Source organism: Pararge aegeria, chromosome 27 (assembly GCF_905163445.1).
Source record: "Pararge aegeria chromosome 27, ilParAegt1.1, whole genome shotgun sequence".
NCBI lineage: Eukaryota > Metazoa > Arthropoda > Insecta > Lepidoptera > Nymphalidae > Pararge > Pararge aegeria.
Genome location: NC_053206.1, coordinates 8,568,805 through 8,590,447, shown reverse-complemented (window position 1 = coordinate 8,590,447; position 21,643 = coordinate 8,568,805). Strand labels below are relative to the sequence as shown.

The 21,643-nt window shown below is 37.7% G+C and overlaps 1 protein-coding gene across 1 annotated transcript in view; it reads right to left on the bottom strand.

Annotated features, from left to right (window-relative positions):
* The window catches only part of LOC120635681 (Kv channel-interacting protein 4-like), a 64,713-nt gene extending 47,405 nt beyond the window's left edge, over positions 1-17,308 (bottom strand). The window contains exon 1 of the mRNA XM_039906779.1: positions 17,246-17,308. The gene's annotated coding sequence lies outside the window, so the exon portion shown is untranslated. The remainder of the gene's footprint in view (positions 1-17,245) is intronic.
* Between the last annotated feature and the right edge of the window lie 4,335 nt (positions 17,309-21,643).

Genomic DNA, 21,643 nt, shown 5'->3' with positions numbered 1-21,643 from the left:
ATCTGTTTGTTTATAAATTACAACGTACAGATTCTAGTGATTTTTTATTTTTAATTATGTATCATGGTATTCCGAAAAGTAACGCCTGCTTCTATCCAATGTTTACTTTACAAAATTAATGCAACGTTACATTAACCTAATGGATGTCCCAGTGCCCACCGCTGGGACATCAATTAGGCCGATGTGCTGAAAACCCGTTCTCACTCTCACAATAACACAAAGCCGCATTGTGAACGCAAAGTGTGGAGTCATCGAGTCGCTAATGTCGGCTAATCCACAAGAGGCTGGTCGCATATCTAACTCTTCATATCAACCCATTAACGACCCACTACATGGCACGGGTCTCCTCCCACGATGAGGGGGGGTTAAGGCCGTAGTCCACCACGCTCTGTAAGGATTGGTGAACTCCACACACCTTTGATAACATTATGTAGAACTCTAAGGCATGCAGGTTACCTCACGATTTTTCCCTTCGCCGCTGAAGCTGATATTTTAATTGCTTAAAACGTACATAACATAGAAAAGTTAGAGGTGCGAGCGAGGGCCAGCGTGGACTACGGCCTTAACCTCTTCAAATTGTAGGAGTGCCGGTAATACGACTAGGTAGATGTTATGACGATGATGATGTGTCACAAGTCAGTTATTTATTGTGTTAATGTAGTATATGAGTAGTTGGTACAGGGCTAAATAAAAAATACCAGAAAGCTCTAAGCTAGGACTTTTATTTATAACTCTCTCACCCTGATCTCTCTCTCCGGTCGTTCCTTCATCACTGAAGATCGTGGTCCTAGTGAGATATTAACTTCGCGCTGGTAAACTGTCTCCATCGGCTTCTGTTGGAGGCCATTTTGACGTTTGATAGAAGCGGCGCAACTTTGATAACTCTACAGTTTGTAAAATATTTATTATTAAATATTTTACTTAAATAGTCTACTTTTTACTACTCTGTAATGTAACATCGCTCGCAGCGGTTTGGCAACAGGGAAGGAGACTATGTTTAATGTTTCGCTGATGGCATGTATTTGGTTTCACAGGTTTAATGTCACTTTACAGAAATAGAATTAAATATTGCAATTTTTTTTTGTATGATATAAATTAATACTTTCGAAGTACACATAATCCAGCGGGGTAATGATACAGTTTATTAGAGTAACGGTTCTCAGGATGCAAATTACAGTGTACTTGTTTATCTCGGTTAACGGTCCGTTCACGACAAGGAGGGTCCGCTTGCATCAACGTAAACAATATAACAGTTACAATTGTTAATCTAACCAGTAGCACTTATTGCCTGTACAAAAAAAGTTGTCGGACGTAGCACCCAATAAATATGGGTAAAGGTCCGGTACACAATCACGTTGGGTTACATGACGCATAAGATAAATTTAATCCACACTATGTAGTTGGAGATGAACACAAAGATAGCGCGGGACAAAGAACGAGTGGCGCCATCTAGTTTAAAATTGTAGGAACTAAATCCGTTACATACTGAATTTTAAAGAGTCGTAGAACAAAAGTTGTTAGTTTGAATGATAGGAACTACAAGGCTTAGAGGTTTTGTTTTTTTTATTTAACTTACTTAGGAGATGCTTAGTCTGGATAGGTAGCCTAGGTTAATACACTAGGTAGGTGTAGGAAGCGTACATCATCGAGCAGAATCTGTGGGAACTAGGAATGGACAGTCACCGTGTTAATATGCGATCAGCTTCAAGCCGAGTTGAGCCGAGTAATGGGGTATCGGCAATGAATCTTAACGCGTTGTTAAAGCTGTGCGAACATCCCGGTGCGGCTGACGGACACTTACTATAACGAGCCGACGACCGACCCGGATAACACCCGCACTCTGTTTTCAACCCCCGACATAAAAACGACAGTGTCTGTGGCATTGTAGCGCCCGTACGTTTTGATTTTTTCGTTTGAAATGTGAATTTTTGGTAATGAAAATTGGTTCAAGATGGCTGCCACTAAAAATGGCGGATTTGGAGGTTTATTTTTGTTATTACGCCGGAGCTACTCGGAGATGGTTTCATGTAGATTTATGCTGATTTGCACGAGTTTTTACCACAGGCTGGCTCCGGGAAGCGAAGAACGGTTCATATAATATTCAGAGCAAAGATACTTTCTGGAGCACTCTTTTGAAAGTTCAAAGAGTTAGAATAGGTATGATGACTTATTTTGAAAAACTGCACTTTGATGGTCGGTAGTATCTACTTAGATTTCATTTTAAATTAGAAGAAATTGCAAGTTATATTAAAAAAAACTTCCCGCCAAAACGCTCCCTGGTGTCATGGCCGCACTCGTGACGTCATAGGCAAATGAGAGCTTTAGTAAGTCTTCGTTCCATAGGATTATTGGTTTTCGTATTGATGACATCAAACTTACCGAGAAATAGTTTAAAATCCTAAAATACTTGATACAGGTACGCAGAGATTTTGGAAGTTACAAAATTGAGTTTATATAGACGTGACGTCATAATTTTGCATTTGAAGCGGATTTCTTCTCGTGGAGACTGCAATTAAAATATCACTAGCTTTAAACGGTGAAGGAAAACATCGTGAGGAAACCTGCATTCGCGAGAATTCTCATAACGTTCTCAACGGCGTGAATTCCACCAACGCAGTTGGCCAGCGTGGTGGGCTACGGCCTAGACCTTGCTCATTGTGGGAGACCTGTGCTCGTGGGCCGATAAATGGTTGGATGATGATGAAGAAGCACCTTCGTTTTTTCATTTGTAACTTAATCTTGCGATGTTTACAAACAAAGTGACAGCTCGTTGCGTGAGCGGGTCACGGCTCGTTCGTCATCTAGCCAGGAACGACCCGAAGCGTACACGTAGCGACACACAATTGTACAATAAACTACCCATTGACTTCTTGGAGATGTCTCTTAAAAAGTTCAAAGTTTGTATTTAACTTTTAGAAAAGCCCTATTATAGTATAAAAGACTACGTAATCGATAAAAAAGCTTGTGTCTATTATTGTTCTAACCAGGTTGCTCTTCTAATAATTTTAAATGACAATGTGAGATGATGATAAAAAAAAGAAAAACACCCGGCTAAGTTTGTTGTGGGCTTCTTAGACCAGGACGCGTTTGGAACCCTCGTAGCTTTAGTTTTAAGTTTACGAATGTGGTTATCTCCATCATCACTACCGTGTAATTCTGATGTACGCATCAAAAACGCCACCTATGGGCCTACTTGAATAAAGATATTTTTGACTTTGACTTTGACATGTTAGAACATGTTTACGAGGCAAAACAAAGTCAAAGTCAACTTCCCCGGACAACCTCTGCCACGAAAAGCTCTAGAAAAGAATATACATATACTAATAAATAGTAAAAAGATTCTGTCATAAATATCTTTATTCAAGTAGGCCGATAGGTGGCACTTTTGTTGCGTAATGGTAAACCGAAACAATGTTATGGTAAACCGAATAATTCGGCCGAATATCCGGTTCGGTAAAGATTAAATTCAAAAAATTCAAATTTCATTTATTTGAAGTAGGCCTAATATAAGCACTTTTGAAACGTCAAGTCTGTCTGTGTTTAGTGACTCTACCACCGGTTCGGAAGAATTAAACCGAATAATGCGCATCTCTACTTATAACAAGCGCGTAGGACTTGACCCATATGTCAGTGTAAGCTGCTAAATATTATATCAGCTGACTCGCACTGCCAGAGAACGGGCCTTGAATAAACTCTCTATAAATAAGCGAGACCGCTCTGTAGCTTCTGTTCCAAGTTAGCTCTTGACTGCAATACATCCTGGTCATGATGCAGTCTAACATGGCAGCGGGCTAACCAGTCAGGGGGTCTACCCGCTCTAAGGGTTATATAATCAATATAGCCTGTAATACCACATTGCTGGTCTAAAGGTCTATCTCGACCGGAGAGTTTGCTCATAGTCAGCACGCTGGGCGGTCGGGTCTGTGATCGCAGTAGATGCTGGTACTAGCACAGAGCACGCTGTCCGCTCTCCGGTATATTCCCTGAGTCGCCTCGTACGACACCCGCGGGGAGGGATCGGGTGGTGATAACAGCTGTAGTCTAATCTGCCTTCACAACGCGGCACATATATTACACCTATTTACCCTAATATTTTAATTATTAAAATGTCACTTGCTTCAACTTGTTCTTCATAATGGTCTCAAAAGCGTGTGGAGTTCACCAATCCGCACGGGGCGGGCGTGGTGGGCCACAACCTAAACTCTTTGTCGGAAGAGACCCGTGCTCTTTTGTGAGGTGGTAATGGCTTGAATTGATGATGACGATACCCCGGTTTTACGCGGCATCGTACCGGAACACTCAATCACTTGACAATGGGTACGTCTACGATAAGGTGGTAGGTAGACCACCAGCACAGACCTTGATAAAAAAATTAAAATGGCTCCTACCGGGACTCGAACCCGGGAGAAGACCACAGCGCCCACCTCTGCGCCGGGGAGGTTGCAGATACTTCAATAAAACAATTATTGTAATATTCTCCGAACAAAGGCGTTGCAAAATTGTAATGGAGTGAAAAATTCGCGGCGATTTACGGCGGGAAAATAAATTATAATTGATTGTGTACAAGATGGCGGAGTTAAACGAGGGCTCGGAGCAGTGTGAGAATTTATTTTTTAATAAATCGGCACCATGTTGTTTTAAAAATATATTTTAAAACTGCCTTTGTTATTCTAGTACAACTTTTGATTGGTAAAGTCCCATACAAACTTTTATTTCACGTTGAGATTTAACCGTGACTTTTTTAAATTCCAATTCTTAACTTATCGTAGTTAAATCGCCTTTTTTTTGCGAGGTTGCAAAGCTTTATGGCTACATGTGTCCTTTGGGTGGGATGGCGGTAATGTAACACTTCAAACCTGGAAAAGGAATTTAAATTTCAAATTCAAAATTCAAAAATTTCTTTATTCACATAGGCCTATCACAGGCACTTATGAAGCGTTCATACATATTTGTTTACATAATTGTAAGGGGATGGTGATAACTTCGTTCGCCAACTTAAACCTAAAGCTACGAGGGTTCCAAACGCGCCCTGGTCTAAGAAGAGCCCACAACAAACTTAGCCGGGTTAATTTATTCAACTCAATATCCTCTGAAAAATCAATATCCTCATACTGTATCTGATAATTATAATTATTCCACAGCAAAATTAATGACATTTTTGTTATATTCTATCGACGTATTTTGATTAGTTATTGTACAAATGATGTAAATTAAGATTTGCATGTCATAGATTTTGACCAAACATATGTACCTACAATGTTAAATGCAAATAATAAATTGAATTTATTGATTTTACATTTATTTGAATACTGGCATAGCATGGGATATTTAGGACTCTGAGTAGTAATATTCATTATTTTCAAGTCAAATGTTTGAATTAACAGTTGCTCATTGTAAACAATCTCCTGAGGATGCTCCGGTGTCGGAGGGAAACGTGCGTAGAGAGTACATTGCCGAGGATCTGTTTGGTGTGGAGTATAAAGATTGAATTTATTATAAATTACACCATACAGATTCTCCTGCTTTTCGCGGAGTATAGCAAATGAAGCCTAATTTTCATAATAACGCCTATCCAGTGGCTGGTGTGTAGCCGGTCCGGTAGCGAGGCTCTGCGGTCAAAGCGAGTGGGTCCGGTGCAACATGACCTGCTGTCTATTAGTCTAATTAGACAATTTTACCGACGAGAGAGCAGTGATTGCTTCATTTTGATAGTTCGTTTCATATCCAATCCACATTTATCACGAGCTACCCGCCCGCTTCGGAATTATTCCTATCTGTCCCCCTATTCTGTCCCGTCACGGGGACAAATGGGAAAAGTGCGATCTGTCCCCCTTCGAGCGACGAGGGGTATGCAAATCCAAGTACCGCGAAACAGTCCTTCAGTTTTTGTTTCTATTGGTTAAAGAACTTTCATAATCGCTGCTTGTATAATAAAACTTGAGTTTCTTGCCGGCTCTTCTCGGTAGAGTCTACCCTGCGAACCGGTGGTAGAGTAGCTACAAACAGACGTACTTGACTGTTCAAAATTCAGGTTTTTCATAACGGTTCAGAGGCTTTATAATTACGTTATTTGCTGTATCTGAAACTTATCTGTGAAACCGAAACGCTAGTAGTTTGTGAGTAAACCATTGCCATAGTTGTTAATTAAAGATACAGCCCTAACATCACATGCAAAAGTAAAATCAAGTGACTCCTGTCACTTTATTAGGTATGAGTCGCCTAGCGTAAGTACTATGCACGTGTCGGTCGTTTAACTTCAATGGGGTTGTCAAAAGTAAACACTTTGAATGTTTTGAATTACATTGTATGGAAAAATAAATATTCCACTTTGGTTTTTTTTTTACCGGGTTTTTTTTATAAAATATACTTATGCACTTACTTCGTAATTCCGATACCAGCTGTATATATTTTTCGGTTGTTTTAAAAAATATAGAAAGATCCAAAAAACTGGAGACAAAGTAAATAGGTTATTTTGCATCAGAATTACCAGTTTCCACTTACTTTATCTTTATGTCACACTGCTGGTCACAGGTCCACTCTCTCCCACACCCACCACGCTGCGGCGATGCGGAATAGCGGGCTTTAACGATCACGGCGGGTTCACCGCTCTCCAAAGCAGTAAACCACGCTAATTGTCTTACTCCAAGCTTGTACTATGTGTTATACACGACTTATATTGAATCATCAAAAACCACTCCACTTTAGAGTTGTTTCTCGAACAAACGTTTAGTCAATTCTTACCATTTATCAGTTGAAAGTAATTGATTCTGTGCACGATAATAATGCTTGGGTGTGAATTAAAGCTCTAACCAGTTTGCTTCTTTAATGTGAGATGGTGATAACAAAAAAAAACAATCCGCTAAGTTTGTTTGAAATTTAACCTTCGCTAAACCTTAAAAGGGTTAAATGGGGGATGAAAGTTTGTATAAAATTATTCATTTATCAATTTATTTTTCAAGTTACATCCATGAAACTTTGATTTTAGGTTTTCGATTAAAAATAAAGAAGTAATGTTTCACAAATCATAAAAATTCCAACTCCAAAGGCATCAAATAGGGGATGAAAATTTATATGAAGGTTTCTTTTTAAGTTATTTACGTTCATACTTATCTATTAGCAGCAAGACATTTTTTTAAACCTCTGAAAACCTCTGAAAAACTTAACGTGACCGAAGCCGCGGGCAAAAGCTAGTTTAACATATACATATTTTCTATGGAATGTTACGCATCATAAGTGCCGTCTCTAGGCCTACTTATAGAAATATGTTTCTGACTTTGACTTTGACTTTGAAACTGTCAGAAGAGTTACAGAATACGCATTTGAATGCGCAGTGCAGAACTAACTCGTCATAGAATAAATAAAACTGCGCTCCGAAATTAAAATTTCACGTCACTGAAAAATAAATACCGGGAATATTTTTTCAACTGGAAATCCGTAAAAGGAGAACCAAGAAATGTTTTTTCCGGCTGAAAACTGAAATATCAAAACTCTCCGTTCCCAGCGACGCGTGTTCGGTGTTATGAGTATAATTCATAAATCCATTTTCCTGCGAGTGATTTCAGAGAAACGGACGGGAAAAAGATTTTTCTCTCGCGGCGCTCGGGGTTCGAGTTTCCATGATTAAATTGCTATAATTGGATTAAAAAATACTGAACCGATTCCCGAGGATTATGAAATAGTAATCGAAGACAAACTCAAAGGTTTCTTTATTCAGATAGACTCATAATGTAATCGGGAATCCAACCTAGCAAAGTGCGGTGGGGTGCGTTTGTCAATTTGTTTATTTGGATAAAAACAGGCGTTACTTTACGGAAATCCATGATATAACTCAGGTTATTAATTTATATTAATTGAGGTAATTTATTATTCATTGAAGAAAGGCCACCCCCAAGAACAAGTGAACAAGGTAAGTCGCAGATGGCTGTCGCAATTTTTTCTTATCGTGTGTAATTGGCATAGATAAATACTTGGGAATCTTTTTATTGCGTTCGTCACAACTCCGCCATATCCAAATTTGTGATAAACGACTAAGACACCGGGAGGTATCTTTGCATCGTTCGAGTCCATGTAGGACTGCGGTGCATCGATAATACAGTCGTATTTATATCAAAATACCCACCAACTCAATGTCATGAACATAAATATCTGGCAAATATTAATTTATAGTTATCAAAAGTTTAATTATATACCCACTTTATAAATTTACTGTACCTAAAAATGAACTACTTGTATAATACACTAAATATTCCAATTTTTATCGAGTAAGTAAAATAAAACCTATTGAGGTTCGGTCGAATCATTTTCCCTTATGATTGCTAAAAATATTATTAAAATAGTGATAAACGACTAAGACACCAGGAGGTATCTTTGCATCGTTCGAGTCCATGTAGGACTGCGGTGCATCGATAATGTAGTCGTATTTATATCAAAATACCCACCAACTCAATGTCATGAACATGGGTTGTTAATCAAATATAATTTTAAGTGTTTCTTAAAAACCATTTATTAAAATATCTGGCAAATATGAATTTATAACAGTTAAATTACATGCCTACTTTATAAATGTACTGTAACGATAGATTTACAATATCTGGATTGCCTCTGGTCTGGGCTTTGGCCGTGGCTAGTTACCACCGACACAGACGTGCCGCAAAGCGATTTATCGTTTGTATGTCGCGTAGAAACCGATTAGGGCCTTATTGGTAACAGGTTAGCCCGCTACCATCTTCGACTGAATCACTCTCTTGATGCGTATACACGTAGGAGTCAGTACGCTGGGCAGACGGGTCTGTGATCGCAGTAGATTCTAGTACTCCGTTATATTCCGTTAGTCACCTCGTACGACACCCGCAGGGAGAGAACGGGTGGGGATATCAGCTGTAGTCTAATCTGCCGTCACCACACTGCCATGATAACAAAAATGTGTTTTACTATAGAAAAACTTATATCTCGATCGATCCTTTTATGAAAATATATCCGCCAAGATGGATTTCTCGTAAACGGTCCCTAGAAACCAAATTAGTTCACACATAAAAGAAAGTGATTTGGCATTCCGCCCAATATTGGCATACATGCGCGTGCCAGTTGGGCCTAATTAGTTGGCCGCTCTACGTGCCATGAAATATTCATGTATTTGATAACTCTCACAGTACCACGCGCTCCGGCCAACGGAATCCTTTTAAACCATTACATCGTTACGAATGAATAAAATTGAAGAGTCTTTCTGCGATTTCGAAATAACTGCCTGAATAAATAATCGCCGGTGGGTTTGTAAAGGTATGAATGAATTTATGAAAAAATACACTTTTATTTTGCACCACAGAAAAAACCAGAATAGTAAGAATTAATAGAGAAAATGTTACAGAGAGTATTTCAAAGGCATCGCGACAGCTGACAGACATAGACATCGTCATACACTAGACATCATCATATCAACTTAAAAATAATTTCCTTCACCGTTGACGCAAGTGATATTTTAATCACGCACGTAACTTTGTAAAGTTAGAGGTGCTGGGATTCGAACCCGGCCCCCGAAAGTGAAGTCAAGCTATCACCGCTTCTCTACTACTGAATGCACTAATACTGAATGAATGAAACTAAAGTACAAAACGAGCGAATGTATTGAGGCGAATACAAATCTTGAAAACGGCTCATTCGTTAAGCAATAAAACCTAAGTATATATTAACAGTATCAGAGAGACACTTAACAACACTTTTTCAAAGTACTGATATTTTAAAAGTTTGCCCTATGTTCTTTATTGTACCCTAGGTTATTTTTTGCTTCAACGGTAAAGGAAATTTCATCGTGACGAAACCCGCATGCCTGAAATTCCTCTATAATAATAACACTAATATAAATAATAATTCAAATAATATATTATCATTGATTTCAGTCAGGATATGAAATATAATAAAATAGAACTCTTCGCCTAACGAGCTGTTAGAGAAAAGAATTTAAGAAGAAAACTTTCTGCGGTTAACTTATGTAAGAACTCCTAACTAAATTAAGATTCTTTCTCCAACTTAAAGTAATAAATGCCCAGGAGTTGGATACATTGGTACCTCATTTACAATTTACTCTTTATGAAAACATTTTCCTGCGTCTCATCTAAATATACCTCGGCAAACTTCTTGGTTGCTCCTCTCTCTGGTACTACTAATGTCAACTTAGGTTTTATTGCGTAACGAATGGGTCATTTTGAAGATTAGTAATCGCCTCATTGCATTCGCTCGCTTTGTATTTTAATAAACTATATTCAGTTATCGCGATGCCTTTAAAATGCTATGAAAGAGATTATATGCAAAATTTTGCTATCCTTAATATCGAATTAAGGATAGCAAAATTTTGCCTATAAAATTCCTTAGGTACGTGCACTGAGAATACATTAATATTATGTACTAAACGATTAAAGTAATCATTATTACCTATAAAAAAAGTCCGGGAGGAAACATATCCAACTATAAAAGTTGAGTCGCAAAATCTTAATATATATAAATCTCCTGTCACGATGTTTGTCCGCGATGGACTCCTAAACTACTTAACCGATTTAAAATTAAATTGGTACACCGTGAGCAGTCTGGTCCAACTTAAGAGATAGGATAGCTTAGATCATAGTCGCAATTTTATTTTATTTCAAATTATTTGTCTATAATTAATTGGCAGTCACATGTTATATATATATACTACTATACTCATTTAAAGCTTAGCGATACTGAATACTTTAAAAACAAAATCAAACGCAGACGAAGTCGCGGGCAACAGCTAGTACTATAATAATTTGTTACAGTAAATTTATAAAGTGGGTAAATAATAAACTATAAATTAATATTTGCCAGATATTTATGTTCATGACATTGAGTTGGTGGGTATTTTGATATAAATACGACTGCATTATCGATGCACCTCATCTGACGTCATCCAGACGTGGATCCTTACCACGGTCACGGGGGTGTTCGGACTTAACAATGATTAGTCCAAAAGTCCACCAATCAGATTAACGTTGAACCGAGCCGAGGTCCGAGTCCTCGAGGAGGACAGGAGGCACCCTCGGGTCGACGTCTCCCACTCTCCGCCCCGATGTCGTCGAGCCCTGGGGCTCTTCTCATGGCGAGCTTTCGCGTTCGCCCCACTCCCCCGGTGACGCCGTAGCAACCCCTCAGGTGGTTATCGGCAAATGACCATCCGAAAAAGCAAGATGCACCGCAGTCCTACATGGACTCCAACGATGCAAAGATACCTCCCGGTGTCTTAGTCGTTTGTCAAATTGCCGGTAGAAAAAATAGAGGTTTACATTAATATCGCAGTAATAATTCTTATTTAAATGAATAGTTTTATCATCGAGGGTATTTATATAGAAGAGAAATACTTTTTAATTCATTGCAGTCTGATATTTAAAGTAGAAGTTAACGAGACTACACCTAAACAATACTTAATTAAAACTGGTTCTTTTTAAAAACGACTCCAGATTTTATTTTAAATGAAAACACAACATATAAAAAAATTCTGCACTGAACCTAGATTGAATGTCTCACATCTGCCAACTCAACTGTTTCTACTAAGGGATTATTTTAAAACAAAACGCGAAAAGTAGTACATTTACCTTTCTTAAGAAGGGTAACTAACATTTAGGTACTTGGACAAAATCGCAGGTTTTTTTGACGTGACTACGTCTTATAATTCCATGGAGCCAGCTGCACACACGAATGACTCATGCGGCGTTACCTCACTTTGAGGCGTTCCATTTAAGGCTTGAAGTGCAAGCGAGAGCGTGGAACGAGCGACAAAGAGGCACAGTCGGCCTCTGCGTTCCACATCTGTCTCTCTCCTACTTGAGTGAGCGATGCGTCCGCGTGGACAGCTGCTATACAATAATACATTTACATGTTTTCGTCAAGTATGAAGTGCAGTGAAAAGCGAATGTGGTGTCAGTTGTGATAAAAAATTTACATAATTGTATTTATGCGTACAAATAAATGTAACTTGATCAATTCAATTGTGATTTCTATCTACCTACTTCTCTATATCCATACAAAATATCTATCAAACAAATAAAATTAAAATTTTCTTTTGTAAAATGCAACCATTCCATCAGTATTACTTATGGCGTTGTCACGTTCAACTATCGTCCGTAAACCGACGTTACAGACAACCGATTTTTTTATTCTACTACAGGTTAGCCTTTGTCTTCAATCTCACGTGGTGGTAAGAGATGATGCAGTCTAAGATGGTAGTGGACTAGCCGGTTAGGGAGCATGGTAGTCATATACCCCTTGGTTTGCTTGGTTTCGACGTGTAGGTTTTTTTGGTAGGGTGGTAACTGACCACGGCCGGAGCCTCCTCGAGAATATTTCACGAATAATAAATTTCAAAATTGCCCATTCGGGAAAGTAAGACCTCCTTCTTAAATTCACAGCACTCACTGTTGCACCAGGGCGGTCGTTATAACCGTAGTTTAATACAACAAAGTCGACTTATCCGTGACTGCACCGGCGAGCGGCCGGTTCCCACAAGGGACTTTAGCGTATCGTTTGAAGCTTTGCCACGCTCTTGAGTATATAGTACAAACTACCATAGGAAAAGGTCAAGCCATTTCCGAGGAGTTTAGTTACAAAGGCAGGAGAAATATATATCAAAACGATATAGTTAAGATTCTTGAGGGAGGTTATAGGTTGTATATATTTTCTAGGCTTTTTTATTTTGCATACTTCCATAGTGTAATGTCGTATGGGATCTCGTTATGGGGCAGAGCTGCTGATATAGAAACTATATTTATACTACAGAAAAGAGCTGTGCGATCGATAGATACACTACTCACTCGAATCCCTTCGTACCAAATTAAAAAAAGTAGGGATACTTACAGTAGCCTGGCAATATACTTATAATAATATAATCTTTATCAAACAAAACATAAGTAATAAACATATATACACAAACATAATAAAAGTCGATATGAAAAATCGACTTACTAGAAACGGACATAAATTAGTGATATCTGCATATCGTCTTAGAAAATACAGAAATCCTTTGTGGGGATGGGTATATGTTTTTATAACATGATACAAAGGTAATATTGGATCTACCTTTACCTAAGTTTAAACAATACTAGCTGACCCGTGCAACTTCGTCTGCACCAAATCGGTTATTACCGGAAAACACAAAAAATGACATTTTCTGAAAATGAATCTAGCTAGATCGATTTTTCGCCCCCAAAACCCCCTGAATACTGAATTTCATGAAAATCGTTGGAGCCGATTCCGAGATTCGAATTATATATATACAAGAATTGCTCGTTTAAAGATAAAAGAAAGATATAAGATATAAAAACACATTTAACCAATCGTGGTTACTACACGATTGACGAATTCCTTAACGACATGGCTGCTTGGAACAGTCTCACAAAACAGAAAAATTCTAAAGATTGTTAAACTATGAAATGATGTTGTGAAAGCGCAATCTTGTCGGTTCTTCTCAATAGAATCTGCCTTCCGATCTGGTGGAAGAGTCACTACAAACAGATAGACTTGACGTTTCAAAAGTGCTTAAAATTTTTAATTTCTTAAAATAATATAACTTTCTTCTAGAGATAACCTAAAAAAAATATGCGATGCGACGCACTAGCGGATAAAGCTTTGTGTGAGAAAAATGTATTTAAAATAAGTTGTAGCAGATAAAGTCGCGAGCGACTGCCAGTTTATTTACCCCCACGTAATACAAAAAGGCCGCCAGCCTGTCTGTCTGTCACGCTATGAGCGCTACTTTGCGCGATACACTAGACGTAATCATACCTAACTGTCTTATTTTAGACGCTGAGTGCTGCTAAGTGAAGCTAAAATAACTTGAATATTTGATTTCTGCAGCTTTTCGTGTTCCTTGCATGCCCCGCGAAGTCTTGCTCTGTCAATAAGCGATCCATAATATAGTTTAAAGAAATAATAATAATATTTAACTCACCGCAAATGTTTATGTCCATAGATGGCCACTGGAACTACGCAATATTTAGTAAACTACTGGCACTTTCCTTGCTTCTATATATGAAAAAAATTACCAAAAATAACCGACTTTATCACAACTAAAGAACAACAAATAAATATTTTCTACAACATTTTTAGGTACAAGTAAAATGTAGAAAGTTACTATGTATTGATTATATACTTCGTATTCCTTTTTATATAGTAGCCAGGATAACATTTTCTACATTTTACTTGGCACCGACTTAAAAATGTTGTAGAAAATATTTATCTTTAGCTTTTTAGTTGTACATTACAAAGTCGGTTCTTTTTGGTCAAAAAATTATTTCACGCTTCATTCATAATTATTTTTAAGTTTGGAATCATATCTACGAGTATGTTATAATAGCCGAATGCCAAATAATAAGTATTTTTCATTTGACCAATTGGTGCTTTTCGATAGCAAATGGTCAGGTTACTTAAAAAAAATACTCAAATCGTTATAAGTGTCCCTATAATATTTGAAGAGTTCCCAATTTCTACAGCATCCATTAAATAGATCCTGACTTGGAGGAAATGGGACCACATGGGAACTATACCATCTTAAACAACAATTTTTTTTTTCAATTTTCAATTTTCAATCTGTTTATAAATGACCGAGTTCTGAGGTTACGAAGGTTTGGTTTTTTAAATTATGTACAAAAGAAATGTTTTCAATATGTTTTGGTGTGAAGTATTTTCTGTTATATTAAAAACTAGCTTTGTCCTACGATTTCACCCGCGTGAACTACGGGACGTAGCGTTCTGCTACATAACCTTACCTTACTCAATAAATAAACTGACGCTAAGATATTTTCAATTGTACCGTTACTACCAAACATGCAAACAAACTGTTTTAAGCAAAAATAGCGGTGCAACTTTTATAAACATATTTCAAGAAACTGCTGAAGTGTGCGCGAATATTATATCTATTCCTACTCTTGCAGCTTCAACTAACTTCATAGCTTAATATTAATTTACTGTGAGATGGTGATAGCAAAAAAAATATCCGGCTAAGTTTGTTGTGGGCTCTTGTTAGACCAGGGTGCGTTTGGAACTCTCGTATTCATATTTAACAAAGGTCATATTTAACAAAGGTTTTTTATCCCGCGAAAACGGTTTCTGGATTATGTTCCGAATGGAAAAGAATCCTTAGATCCTTATCTTGGATGCAGGCAATCTGTACTCAAATTTGTTAAGATTTGTGTAATAGTTTTTACAAACAAACAGACAAACTTTTTTCAGGGCAAACAAAAAACACTTTATTATTAGCTACGCAAAAATCCAGTAATATTGCTAAGAAAACCTATTTATTTTTAATATTATGAACCTATCCTAGTGTCCTACCTATCTATCACCTCCTACTTCGCTATCCCTATCGCTACTAATATTATAAATGTCAATGTAAGTTTGTTTGTTACGCTTTCACGCAAAAACTACTTAACCGATCCTCATGAAACTTTGTACACATATTCTTGGAAGTGTTAGAAGTAATAGAGGATACTTTTTATCCCGACATTAAGCTCCTCTCCAAAATGAACCGCCCTTTGGGTGAGGGAATGAGTGTTTGACGATTTTACACCATAACTCCGAAAAATTATAACCGATTTAAATAATTATTTCCGTACTATAGAGGTTATGATATGTGTTTTATTTTGCCCAAACTGTGGTTGGAGATAGAGGACAGAACTCCTCAGCGGACAGCAGCAAACCCCTCATTTAAGGCTTAGCGATACTGAATACTTTAATTTTTTTTAGATCTACAACTAAATTTAATGCCACACCAAAAAACAAAATCAAACGCAGACAAAGTCGCAGGCAACAGCTAGTAATATTATAAATGTGAATGTGTGGATGTTTGTTACTCAATCACGCAAAAACGGCTTAACGGATTTGGATGAAATTTGGCATGCATGTAGCCTTTGACGTGGAAAAAAACATAAGCTACCTTTTATCCCGATTCCTAAGTAGCTCCCGAGGGAACATTGAAAATTGATTGCTAGCTAAACCGTGGGCAGACGGCTTTGTAATTTGGTATGCATGTCACCTATGCTATGGAAAAGGACATGTTCTTTTCATACCGATCTCTCAAATAGTCCCGTCCCGTAAAATTATGAACGAGCCAAGTTTTAGACCCAATTCTGAAGTTCTCACAGACGAAGTCGCGGGCAGAAGCTAGTTACAAATAAAAGTTTTTTCGTAGCAATATTTATGGGTTGTTTTTCTATTTGATTATCGCAGTGTTTTTTGTCTGTGCCTTGAAAACTTTGGTTATATCATTTGCGCGCTATCGTAGGCTAAGCGACGGAATACAAAGGTTTCTGTTTGTTTGTTTGTTACCTACGTTAGGGAGTGAGTCATTTCTGATATCCTAAAAACTATGGTTATTGCAGAACAGTGCGTGTTGCCAGTTATGACTTACGGCTTTGAGACGTGGTCGCAACTATGGGCCTCAAAAGAAGGCTCACTCAGCGGGCCATGGAGAGAGCTTGGAGAATCTCTAAAATGTGGAGATCCGTAGAAGAACTAGAGTTACCGACTAGCTAGCTCAGCGAGTCGCGTAGCTGAACTGGCAATGACATAGCTCGGAGAACCGATGGACTTCGGGACCTTAATATTTATGGAAGTTCCTACAAAAGATAGGTCTTTTGTAGGGAGTTCCAACAGTGGAAGCCAATTGAAATGATGGCGATGACAATGCTTATTTGAGCTACGCGGTGTCTAAGCGACGATTTATAATATAAATGTAGCAAGATAAGTATACGTAGAATGTATTCTGTTTACAACCCATCATCACATCGACCCATTCCCGGCGCACTACAGAGCACGGGTCTCGTTTCATAATGGGAAGTGTTTCAGGTTGTAGTCTACCATGCTGGCCGAGTAAGTAAACTTTGAGAACGTTATGGAGAACTCTCAGGCGTGCAGGTTTCCTCACGATGTTTTTCTTCACCGTTGAAGCATGTGATATTCATCATCACATGGACCTATAACTGGTTTGCTACAGGGCTCGGGCCTTCTCTTACAATGGAAAGAGGTTAAGGCTTTATTTCATCACGCTGGTTCAGTGCAGATTGGTGATATTCATACCAGCCTATAACTCTGGAAAGTTAGAGGTGCGTGAGCTGTCCCCCCTAAAAGGGTAGCGACCCTCGGTTACCCCCAAAGAGTAGTAGATAAAACCTTAGCCGAAGCTTTAAATACAGCTCTAATCGATCAAACCCATCTTTCAATAGAAAAAAGTGTAAAAAAGCGTTACCTCCGTACAAAGGCGCGTTTGAAATATTCGACTGAAATTAAAATTGAAATTGATTATTAATAAATCAAAATGTGGTGAACTGTGTTTAAAATATGGTTTTTAAAGTGTGCCCGTGCGGGAAAAGTGTTTGTTTTTGTGATTCGAACAGGTGGTTGCGCGGGGCGGGGCGCCGCGACACGACCGCTCGACACGACAGCGCTCCGAACACTGAGCTATCAGGCATCAGCTAAGCCTAGGGACCTGCGGGTAGTATCGATATCCTGCGCAATATCGATACTTCCGCCGTGCTACGAGTGAAGTAGCACTCGATCTGTACCGATACTTTATCTGTATCGATAGGTTAAGATCGATTCTTCATTAATAGGATAAAAGAGAAGATATATATAGACATAAGACCCGGTGTTATCGTATGGGGAATGTCGTATTTCAATAATACTTTTATGTTAGTTAGTTCCTTAGCGCGGCTCGCTGTAGGTTAAACTTCGAGTGACAACGTCATTCCGACGTTATTCTAAGTTTATTTACTAAGCCTATAAAGTTCTGGTACGAAATAAAAAATCCTTTTTATCACAGCCTCAAAACTTGCATAATAACTTTTGTGCTTACAGTTTCGAAGTCGAATTTATCTTTTAGAGACTGTAATAAATTTTTTATTATTTTGACGTAGATCACAATAATGTATAAATATTGTAATCTGTTATAAAATCTACCAAAATGCACAACGTTTCTTGATAAAACATCTGTAGCGGTCTCCAAATTACAGAACTAGATGGCGCTATTTCATGTGCATAAAAATATAATGAACCACAAAATATCCATATCAAATTACATTGGGAGTTAAAAACGCATAGGTTTTTTTGAATATATCGATATCGATGTGTTTGGTTTCAACAATATATTTGTATCGTAAGCTCGGATGTCGATTAAAATATCGATACATTTATGCACCCCACTACAACCCTCAACTACTAGATTCAGCATCAGGACCGCACATGCGTATTAACGGTCTTTGAATTTTCCAGACAAACTAAAGTCAGCTTTATCTCGTGAATTTTAAAGTTTATTTCACCTTGTACGTTATCGGGACATCCGCATAAAATGTTGCTTAGTAAAATATTGTTCTCATAATTTAAACCATGTGTCATAGCAGATAAAGTATATTTTACATTAACAATAAATAATTTTGATACAAAACAATTTTTATACAGACTTAAAGTAGTAAATCCGACATTCGAATTTGGACGTTAGGACATTAGAGTATAGAATTATTTTCAATTGAGTACTACGTTATATGAAAATAGTAATAAAAGGAGTCTCATTTTCTCGTCGAGTGATTATTTCGTTCGAGCAATTCTCTGTTATTTCCGCACGAGTTAAAGTCGTTTTTTCTTTGTAATTAGTTGGTAATTACGCTCATTTCTCAATTAGATTTACAATTGAAATGTATAAATGATTTTGAATCGTTTCTTGTTGAGTTAAAGTGAGTTTCTCTTTGTGGTTTATTGATGAATGTAACCATTCTTCAATTACTGTGGGTGAAGCAGGGCGCGAACGGCGGCGCCTCGGAAAACATTTTAATTGTGAAATGAAGCCGAAGTATTTAATTAGTGTCCGAATGTTAGAAACAACTGGGAAGGATATTTTGGTAATTTCTGTTTTAATTAAAAACAAAATGGCATTAAACACCCAACGCGACGTGCGTGTTGAGTCAAATCAAAGAAATCAGAAACATCAGAAAGTGTGGGTATGTTCAGTATAGGCCCCGAAACGGCTGGACTGATTTCAATGAACTTTTCAGGGAATCTTCGGATTGACCTTGCGAGTAATACTGTAAAGTTTGTTGACGATCGGAGCACTCTTATTTTTGAACTGCCAAACTGTCAAATACAGGTTTTATTTACTATGATGATATTCTATTGTTGGGTGTAGATGAGAGAAGAGAATGAATACGGAGAGAAATAAATGAATTAATATATTATGAGACTTAAATTAAAAATTTAATGATGTAAGTTTATTGTTTAAATAAAATAAAGCAAAATCTAGCCCGGCGAAGCGGGCTGGGTACGCTAGTCGATATAGAAATATAGCTTTCTTAAAAATTATAACAATGGAAAACTGCATACCTGGTACCTCCATGATGTTTTCAAGGGCGTGTGTCCACCAATCCGCACTTGGTCAGCGTGGTGGACACAGGCCTAAACCCGTCTCGTTCTGAGAATCGTGTATTGGGTCTATATGATAATGGTGTACAATGGAATTGGTATTTACTTATGGTCGCTTACGTACATATTGTTACAGTGCATGTATATGTACGTTTTCACGTAACTACATTTCGACCATGTACACTAGGATCAGCGAATTCTGAGAGATTAATATAACATACTGCAAATTCCTGCATTCGACATCGATAGTCTGTTGTCTATCTATAGTATTTGAATGCATATATAACAATAGTAATTGCACATTACTTTTTGATTGAAATTAAATTTTATCCTTCCTAAGTACTAATATTATAAATGCGGAAGTTTTTATGGATGGACGGATGTTTGTTTCTCATAGGAGTAGAATATACCTGGGAATGAAACTTAGGCTGCTTTTTATCCCGGGAAAATGTACGGTTGCCGCAGGATTCATGAAAAACCTGGTATTTTTACTAAAATGTGGCTTTACTTAGAGGAAATGTTACATGTGCATAAATAAGTAATTCAAATTTAAAATGCTCAGTTATGTCATAGTTTTTATTTTTAAATTTATTTTAAAGTAGCCATTGCTCCCGTTTTTCGTCTGCGTCTGTTACGGGTTTTTACAAATCCCGCGGGAACCGATTATTTAATTATGTTACTCGGTATCCTTTCAACTAAATCTATGTCAAAAATCAAGCTGATTGGATGCTAAGTTCGAAGAACAGACAAACAAACAAACAAGAAAACACATTATCGCATTTATAATATACGTAACGGTTAAAGTATTTCACCTTTACTTAGCAGACATATAGAGATATTATATCCCTACAATTTAGTAGAAAAAAACAACTAAAATACTCGGTAATGTCTGAGTATTGTGTTTTTTTTTTTAATTGTTAAAAAGTATTTTAAATTATCCGTAAATTTTAATAAATAACTACGAAATGATCGTTACAAGTAACTTTGACGTAGGTAGTTTTCTATCGTCAAAATTTAATATGAAAAGGTAAGGTCAGGAATCCATACTAATATTATAAATCCGAAATTGTGTGTGTGCGTCCTCACTTTACGGACTTTTTAATTAAGAACCAAAACAACTTGTTTTTTACCATAGAATTAGTTGAAGGAAATACCATCATCATCATATCAAACCATTACGGGCCCACTACTGGGCACGGGATCCTCCCACAGTAAGAAGGGTTTAAGGCCATAGTCCACCACGCTGGCCCAATGGCGATTGGTGGTCACCGTTGAAGCCAGTGATATTTTTATTACTTAAAACGCACATGACTTAAAAAAGTTATAGGTGCGTGCTGGGATTCGAACTCGCCCCCCCCCCTAAAGTGATGTCAAGCACCTACCCACTGCGCTATCACCGCTTAAAATAAAGGAATTATATACCCGGAAAAAGAACAACAGTTAGTAAGACATATTTGTTTCGCTGTCAATATCCACACAGATTATAAATGGGGTAAAAGACAAAAATTTTGAATACAAAACAAATTATCTTCTAGAGAACAGTACCCACTTCCTATCTCTGATAGTCTCAGTTCCTATCGATACGGCTCGTTAAGCTTCTACTTCGAACCGACCGGACATGGACCATATAATATTATAAATAAATAATAAATATACTACGACAATACACACATCGCCATCTAGCCCCAAAGTAAGCGTATCTTGTGTTATGGGTACTAAGATAGCTGATGAATATTTTAAAGAATATAATACACATAAATACTTATAATATAGCAATAAACACCCAGACACTGAAAAACAATCATGTTTATCACACAACCTTTTTTCAGTTGTGGGAATCGAACCCACGGCCTAGAACTCAGAAAGCAGGGTCGCTGCCCACTGCGCCAGTCGGCCGTCAAATATATATACTTACTAATATTATAGACTTTTAGTTACAAAGTAGTACCAGAGCTTTGGCAGTGTGGTGACGCCTGATCAGAATACTCTCCCCGCGGGTGTCGTACGAGGCGACTCAGGGAATATAACGGAGAGCGGACAGCGTGCTCTATGCTAGTCCCAGCATCTACTTCGATCACAGACACAGCAGTGGACTGTTTTAGGTATATAATATTATTAGACGGCCTGGCACAGCCGGCAGCGACTTTCTGAGTCCAAGTCCGTCGGTTCGATTCCCACAACTGGAGAATGTTTGTGAGATGAAAACGAATGTTTCTCAGTATCCATTTGTTTATCG